Source organism: Brassica napus, chromosome C5 (genome assembly GCF_020379485.1).
Source record: "Brassica napus cultivar Da-Ae chromosome C5, Da-Ae, whole genome shotgun sequence".
Taxonomy (NCBI): Eukaryota; Viridiplantae; Streptophyta; class Magnoliopsida; order Brassicales; family Brassicaceae; genus Brassica; species Brassica napus.
This window is the reverse complement of record NC_063448.1, coordinates 21,980,376-21,989,027: the sequence shown is the minus strand read 5'-3', so window position 1 is coordinate 21,989,027 and position 8,652 is coordinate 21,980,376. Positions and strand designations below refer to the sequence as shown.

The 8,652-nt window shown below is 35.0% G+C and overlaps 1 non-coding gene across 1 annotated transcript; it reads left to right on the top strand.

Annotated features, from left to right (window-relative positions):
• The first annotated feature begins 1,170 nt into the window (after positions 1 to 1,170).
• LOC125588081 lies at positions 1,171 to 1,277 on the top strand. Its single transcript, XR_007324477.1, has one exon. It is a non-coding gene; the product is annotated as a small nucleolar RNA R71 (small nucleolar RNA).
• The last annotated feature ends 7,375 nt before the right edge of the window (positions 1,278 to 8,652 follow it).

Sequence of the window (8,652 nt, the reverse complement as noted above, 5' to 3'; positions counted from 1 at the left end):
TTTCGACCTCGTCGCTAACCGCACATGCGCGTTCGGGTCCCATCTTTCGTCTCTTTTGGTTGAAAGGTTTGAAAGTGGGGTCAATGTTCAGCTCGTGACATGTGACCTTGATGTCAATCCCCGTCATGTCCTCTGCGGCCCATGCGAACGTATGCAAGTTCTTTTTCAGACAAGCAATGAGCTTGATTTTTAGAGATTCGCTTAGGTTCGTGCTGATTTCCACGCAGCGATCTGGGAATGTTTCGTCTAAGCATACCGAGATTACGGGCTCGCAAGTCGGCTCGCGTTTCACTTCCGAAGCTTTGGCTATTCGTGATTGCCAAAAGATTTTAGTTTTATCTTGTTCTAGGGCATTGTCAACGACAGACGATTTCTTTTTCATTTGAGGCGGAAACTCGGCCGATGGGTTTTTTCGTTTCAATTCCGCAGCGAAGCAAACTCGCGAGATTCTCCGATCTCCCCAGATGGTCTCGGTCCCTGCGAGGGGTTGGGAATTTTAGACACATGTGGTATGTTGACGGGGTTGCTTGCATGGAATTCAGCCACGTAGTTCCTACTACCGCATTATACGATGTGGGTCAATCGATGACCAAGAACTCCACGATATTTGTCATGCTGACGGCCTTAACCGAGAGGTTGATTGTGCCGAGAGTCATGGTAGCTTCCCCCGAGAGTCATACTATCGGGTTTGGATCTTCCGCGATTTCGGATGGATTGATTTCCATTCTTTCAAGGGTGTTTTAGAAGATGATATCGGCCGAGCTTCCGGTGTCGACCAATATCCTTGTGAAATCAATTTTCTGGATTGTCAGCTCGACGACAAGGAGATCGTTGAGAGGTTTGATCAGATCGATCGTTGCTCTTTCCTTGAAGATTCTTCAAACAAGTCTGGAAGGTAAAGCCTTGTGTAGATTTATCACCCTCTCTCTCTATTTTCGAAATATAGATAAAAATTATATATATAGTTTATAAAAAATATATATATATACGCTCTTGGAGTGATCGTTCTCCTTGTTCTTGTTGAGTAAGCTTGACGCCATATTTTCCATCAGTGTGAATGCGCCTGGTGTTGTTTGAGTCATGAAGTCTCCATTACTCGAGGAATCTAGAGCATTACGAAACTCATAGCTCACTCTGTCATAGAACACTTCCAGTATGTAATCATCTCCAAACCCATGGTGAGGGCATTCCCTTTGGTACTCCTTGTAGCGCTCCCAAGCATCATAGAAAGGCTCGTCAGTCTTTTGCTTAAAATTGGAGATCTTATGCCTCAGATCCCCGGTTTTTGTCTTCGTGTAGAAGTGGCATAAGAACGCTGCACTGGCTTGTTCCCATGTAGTAAGTGTACCAGTCGGGAGAGAGGCCAGCCAGCGAGCTGCTTTCCCATCCAGAGAGAATGAGAACAAGGTGCATTTGACGTAGTCTGGTGGCACTCCATTCGCGCGAGAAGTTGCAGACTCTCTCAAAATTCTCGATGTGATCCAACGGAATTTCAGCTGCGAGGCCGTTGAACATCTTTTTCTGCACCAGGCCGATCAAAGCAGGCTTGGTCTCATAATCATGTCGAGTGTAGGGAGGGGGTTGATGGCGGAGCGAGTGGTAGGGAAGTTCCACGGGAGGTTCCGCCCTCCGATGGGAGCACCTTGTTGCTCAACTTGCCGTGCAGCAAGTTCAGCCGCTGCTTGTCGAGCAGCTTCTTGTGTATTGATGGTCTGTTGCATATGCTTCATATGTTGTTGCATGAGCGTCATTGCAGAAGTGAGATCATCATGGCCACTATTATCACCCATTGTGGTGTCAGTAGGCCGCAGTTGTTGACGATTCTATTGTTCTAATATTGCGAGTTCTTCATTGGTAAGCGTGAATAATGGTCCTTGTGCGTTCCTCCGAGTATGTCTACTGGTCATGCACCTGGATCATTAGCTGCAACAAAGAAGGAAAGCAAGTTAGATGTCTTAGACTAAATATAGAACTGAAAAATAAAGGTAAAATATCTGGTCCCCGGCAACGGCGCCAAAACTTGATACACTAAAACTGAACATTTCCTACTGTTAAGTTAACAGTGGTAATTGTAGTATTTAAGATTCAATCCAGAGGACCAGTCTACACTTTATTCTTATGAGTTTTCAACTTAGATAAAACGAAAGGTGGGGTTTGAATTAGGTTGTGACGTGTAAGTAACGTAAATGATTGCAAAGAGTACATTCAATATTAAAGAAAAGCCAATCTAGGGTTTCTCATCGGGTGTTGATGCTAGACCAAACATTTATTCAATCGCAATGTAGCACAATCTAGAACACGGATCACTCAAGTAGAACAGCCCACTGTCGTGGTGCAGCTTCCTTTGCGGTTCGGCCTTGACGCCTAAACTATCGTTTGGATCAAGGATCGACAACAAGCAATGGAAATCAGGTCTGCAAGGTTCACCGAGCACCGTAATATCTACTTTCGCTGACTAGGGATGCTCGGCTCATTCATCCAATATCAAGCTATCTACTACACGGTTAATGAGCAGATTAAACCTAAAATCTAGTAGTAAGTGATCAGGTTAAAACTAGCATTAAGAACATCGATGAACAAAGACACATTAAGTTTGCTTATTTATGTTTAGCTTTCATGATCAACACCCTATAACCCTAGACAAGTTAACCGACTACTCAGCCATTAAACAATATGAACAAGACATAAAAAAACTGAATGATACTGCATATAATTCCAAAGAGAAATCAATAGGGTTCAGGATGATCTTCTTGGTGAGAAGAGGAGCCGTCTCCCATATAATAGCAAAATCCAAATATGAGTCTTAGTCTTCTTGCAAAAACTAGTGTCCAAAGAAAATAAAGATAGGGATGGCTTTTTATATGGAGGCGCCGTCGACTTCAGAGGAGGGAATAAGTGATTAGGGCAAATATTTGAAAGATATGGAAACTTCCATAAATGTCGGGAATAATCTCCTGGCTGCTCCTAGTGGGATCAACCGTCAGACTGCTCCGCATGATTGTTCCGTGGGGAAGAACTCCAATTCTTGATCCTTTCTTCACGCTTCTTCCTTCAACTCTTTAGCCTACTCCAGACGTGAAATGACTCTAAACGGACTGGACTAACTCAATAAAACATTGAAAACAAGTTAGAAAACCTTTGTACAATGGTGCAAAAAACACCATATGTCATCGCTCTAGTACAGAGGCTGAGTACCGAATCCTAACAGCGACACCAGTAGAGGTTATGTGGATTGCTCATTTACTGACAGAGCTTCGCGTTCAAATAACATCAATGCCTACACTATACTATAACAGCATAGGTGCAGCATACTTGGCAGAAAATCATGTTTTCATTCAAGAATGAAACACCTTGCCTTAGACTATCATTTTGTCCGAGAGTTGGTGCAACAAAAGTATGTACGAGTGTCCCATGCAGCTCTGCAAATCAACTAGATGATGCCTTAACGAAACCACTTCCACGGGATAGGATCCATGATCTTTTTGTCAAGATTGGTTTGTCTCCGACAAGCTTATCTTAAGGGGACGTATTAGTGTATATTCTATAGTTCAGATAATTACGTTAGATAGTTATCAACAAGCCTTGTGCTTATCTATAGATTTGGTCTTATCAAGGATCTTGCACAACTTGTATAAATAATTACGCTGTTAATGATAAGTACAATTGAAACCTATCTTACACGTGTTTCTCCTGCCAAAAATAATTGTTTGTGCTTAACTTTCATATGCCTTAGAAATGTATATTTACATCATTTCTATCTTCATGTTAATTAATTCTAAGAGAATAGTTTTATCTAACTATTTCCTAGTTCAAATATATTATAACTCATCGATTATAGCTTCCAAAGTTTAGGCTGCGAACATGATGGTCCATTATAAACCCGGTCCAAACATCTTTTTCGAAACTTAGGTTTTTTACATCAAATGGCCATTTTATTAACCGAAATAAAACAACCAACATAACAAAATTTTCTATGAAATGATCTTGCAGTCTTAGCTAAAGAATCAGGAATCGCGTTTTGCCTTTGTGAAACATAGGATAGCTTGAATGATTGAAATCTTTTTTGAATAGTCTTTTTTTTTCCTTCGGTTTAATCGAGAAGTTTAGCCATGCCAGAGGTTCTGTAATTATGGTGATCAAGTCATTGCAATTTGATTCAAAATTTTGACAATTTGAATGACATAGCATAATCTCTATCGTCCAAGTAAGCGGCTCTAATTCCGATTGTAAAGCGGACTCTCGCCGTCTCAAATTCCTCGTCCCCATTAATTTAGTTTGTCGACACATATCCTACCAAATCTATCCACAGCCACATAATTGTGATGTGAAAGTATGTGCCATCTACCATTCATATATATTTTCAAGCATAAGGCTTGAGAGTTGTTGTTATTTGGTGGTTGTGGAATTGTAGAAATTCTTGCATTGGATGAGAACCAAACTTGACAATCTTCTCAGTAGTTTATTGTTCTGAAATTTTTTGATATATCATTATCCAAAAATAATGATCTCTAGCCAGTCTTATCAAATATGTAAATGATTTTTCCCTTCATCAGATATTACATTAAATTATATTTTTATATTGAAAAAATGAAATAGAATAGAAATTAAATACACATCTTACTTAAAAACAGAAACTAAATGATTCGGTTGAATATTTGTTGTTGTTAAATGGTAATATATGTGAAAACTCATTTTCAAAAAAAAAAAAAATACCCTAGGCTAGCACTAAAAAAGTTTTGGACACAAATATAAAATCTAATGATCAAAATGACCAAAATGTTTCATTAAAAAGATAAATATACATTTATACCTCTAGGGTTAACTAATTCAAACCTTAGGGTTTAGAGTTAAGGGGTGGAGATTTGAGATTTGGGTTTAAAATTTTATAAAATAAAAAATAAATATTAAAAATTGAAAATAAAAATTTTAAAAATAGTTTCAAAAATTATTTTCGAATTACAAAAAGAAAATTTGAAAAAAAAAATTAAAAAAAAAATTCGAAAAAAATTTCAAAAAAAATATTTTATAAAAAAAATCGAATTTGAAAACATATAATCTAAAACTATAATTTTTTTTTATTTTTTTATTTTTTATTTTTTATATATTTAGGATATTAGGGTCATTTTACCTATTAAATGAAATATTTTGGTCATTTTTCTCTTTGTGATATATTTTTGTGACCATTGTCTATTTAGGAGAATTGCCCAAAAAAGAAAAATATATATATGAAAACCGGTGCTCGGTTAAGGGGTATGGCAAGCTTGAAGATGAAAGCGGAACTTATAAAGAAGTCGACAGAGAACGATAGACAAAATTGACACAAAATTGACTGTATACAATAAGAGGAAGATATGGGCTTGATTTCATTCATTTAGGTCCATCTTCTCTTTACCCTCTCTCGACTTGGACATGGCTGATTTATTAGACGGTATACAATAAGAGGTGTTGCATCTCCTTGTAATGGCTCATTTGGACACAAAATTTCTCTGGGCTTTAATGGACTTTATAATGTACTTAGTCAAAGTTGAGTAAATGAATCAACTTTCATCCAAACAATTGGTCTCGATGTGAAAATTACATCTCGCGACTTTTTCGAAGGATTTTCTTTTCTGTCAATTAATTCAAAATGTAAAAGAAAAGGATGAGGAGGAAACAGTGTCTCCCGTTAGGAAAGCATGTTGGAAGAAATTGAGCTGAATAATTACTACCAGCTTTTCGCATATTTTTTATATTAATGTTTAACCTTTCCCTTTTTACGTGTGTTAAAAGATGTACCCAAAAAGTAAAAGGCATCTATAATCAACATTCGAATGGACAGTTTCTTTTGCTATAATCTTTTAACAAAATATCAATTCATCCAGTTTCAGAGTTATCAAAATTCGTTTTTCTAAAGGAAAATATATATAGACCCACTTGATGAGAGGTTTATCATTTCGAAATCATAATTCTTTATGTATATATTCGTCAGATTTTATCGAACTTTTATTTGTTAAATTTATCAATACACCCATCAAATATAATATACTTTACAGTATTGTGGACTTGATTATTACACTGCACAGATATGAACCAGATACAAAACTTTAATTTATTCCTTTCTGGCCTACACCATCGATATGATTCCACTACTAGATCTCAAAAGTGCATGCTCATGTTTTTTATTTATCGTGAAACCAAATTATGTCACTTTCTTATCTCATTTTTACCACACACACACATAAAACTTCTAGTTTCTTCAGTCCCCGTCATTTACCGAGTTTTTTAGATTCATAACCTTTCTACCATTTTAATTTCATAATCTTATAATTAATAGGCACGTACAGGCTCCAGCCTAACTTTAAAATTTTGGTTTTACAGCGTTTAGTGCATCCCTATATTTCTAGCGTATTTTTCAAGTTCCAATATATCTACCACTCCGATTACATGTGTGTTATAACTTATATAAAACTAATCTTGAAATTGTCATAATATCAAGTGGAATGTAGAGAGAGAGATAAAATATTGAATTAATATACATTTAATTAATTGTAGTAGGTATGTGACATGATAAACCGGGCCACCCTTATTTCAATGCAACTTTTTCTCTAGCACGTTGCATTTGACTCTCTCTTGGATTTCACATTTTCCTCAAGTATATCAATTATGGCTAGAATCCACCTTACAATACACAGTTTTCCTCCGACAAAGGACGATTGTTTCAACCGGGCCACAGCATTCGAAAGCTATTTGGAGGACATAAAGCTTCTCAAAGGAAGTTTCCTCAACTCTGATATAGTTCATGTACCTCGGACAGCGAATCTTCGGGCAGATAGTCTAGCACGCAGTGCTAGGAAACAATCGTCCTTTGTCGTTCACATGGATGCGGAGTTACCGATTTGGTTTACAGAGTCATCATGAGTCTGTAAATTCTTTGCTGTCAAAAAAAAAAAAAAAAGAAGATATAGAATTTTCCTTTTAAAATTCTGAAATTTTGTTAAATCATATTTTCACTGATGATCACCTACACAATCAGAAGGAAGAAATATATGGTTAAAACATTACTTTGAGTATAGTATTTTAAATAAGTTTATTAAATTTTACCAATTTCCAAATGATATTATATAAAAATAAGTAAACTTTTTTATCCAAAAAAATAAAAAATAAGTAAACCAAATATGAAAAAGTTGCCAAAAAAAATCTCTCATAACTTGATTTTAAATGCAAAAATATACTCAAATTTTAATCAAATGGAAAAGTAACATAAAAACTTTATGAAATTACAACCAGTCTCTTATTACCAACCAAAAAATCAGAAGGCATTTATACGAATATAACCCTCGGAATTCTTTTGCAAGAATACTTCATAGAAGTCTTTTCATATAGTAGATTTTAAAAATAGTTTATAAATTTTTATAAGAAATATTTTGATAGGGAAAAAATTAATATCATGTAATTATAAAAATTTGTAGATGATATAAATTCAGATATAGTAAAATTGAATTGTTTTCAAAATAGATGAGTGAATGTAGTGTGTCATGGTATTCTTTGGTTGTAGGGCTTGGTATCATATGTTGTAATATTGTTTGTATTCTTACGGTTAGATTTTGGAAGCTAACATATTTTTGAAAAACTAAATTTTGACTTATGCGTGTTTAGTTTTGTGTATATTAAGTACTTTTAAAATTGATTTTAAGTATTATGAAATGTTTGTTTCTACTTAGTTCGTTATTTTGAGTTTATAGTTTATGTAATTTAAGTCTTCCAGCAAATAATACTAGAAGACTTCCGCATAAGTCTCTAAAATCAAAAATATTTAACCTTATTGGAATTTTCGTCTCGCTATATAATTTTTTTTTACACAGTCTCTCTCTTCCTCTCGAATGGTTGTAACAAAAATGTAATATTTTCACTCTAAAACTCTCCAGTCTCTCTCTAATATCTTTGAAAACATCAAACATTATATCAATTTATCATTTTTTCTCATGTCTTTATCACTCGTTTATTTTGTTTTCGCAGGTTTTTCACTATATGGTTCTCATCTTTCACTCCTTTAAAAGTAGATCAATAAATCATATTTTTTTCATTTGGTAACCTCTTGTTGCTTAAAGCTTGACCTTTTGTTTTCACAGGTCTTTCATTATATGGTTTTCATCTTCCAATCTTTTAAAGGTAGATCTATAAATCATATTTTTCATTTGGTAACCTCTTGTTGCGTAAAGCTCTTACCTTTTGAAATTTTTTTTTGTTATTTAAAGTTTTTACCTTATTTTTAAATATTTTTTATGTTTTGAAGTCATTTAAATGTTTTTGGATATGAAAGTTTTTTAGATCTGAGTCAGACTTGTAAGACTTCCAGAAAAGTCTTCTCGGAAGTCTTTGAACATATAATGCACTAGTAGACTTATTGGAAGTCTTCTGGCAGAGTCTTCTCCTATGTCTCTTTTTTATAACAGATCTGAGCGTTTTGGTAAGTCTACATGTCTGATGTTTCTTCATTTGATAACCTCTTGTTGATTAAAGCTCTTACTTTTTTCTGAAATTATGTTCTCAATCTTTGATTTAGTTTCAGATATAGAGCTATCAAAGTGGAAGAGTTGTCCAATCATCTGGTAAAGAAATATGAGTGTGTTGAAGCTGGTGGAAGTTTCAAGTTTGAGGAAGATTTTATGAAGA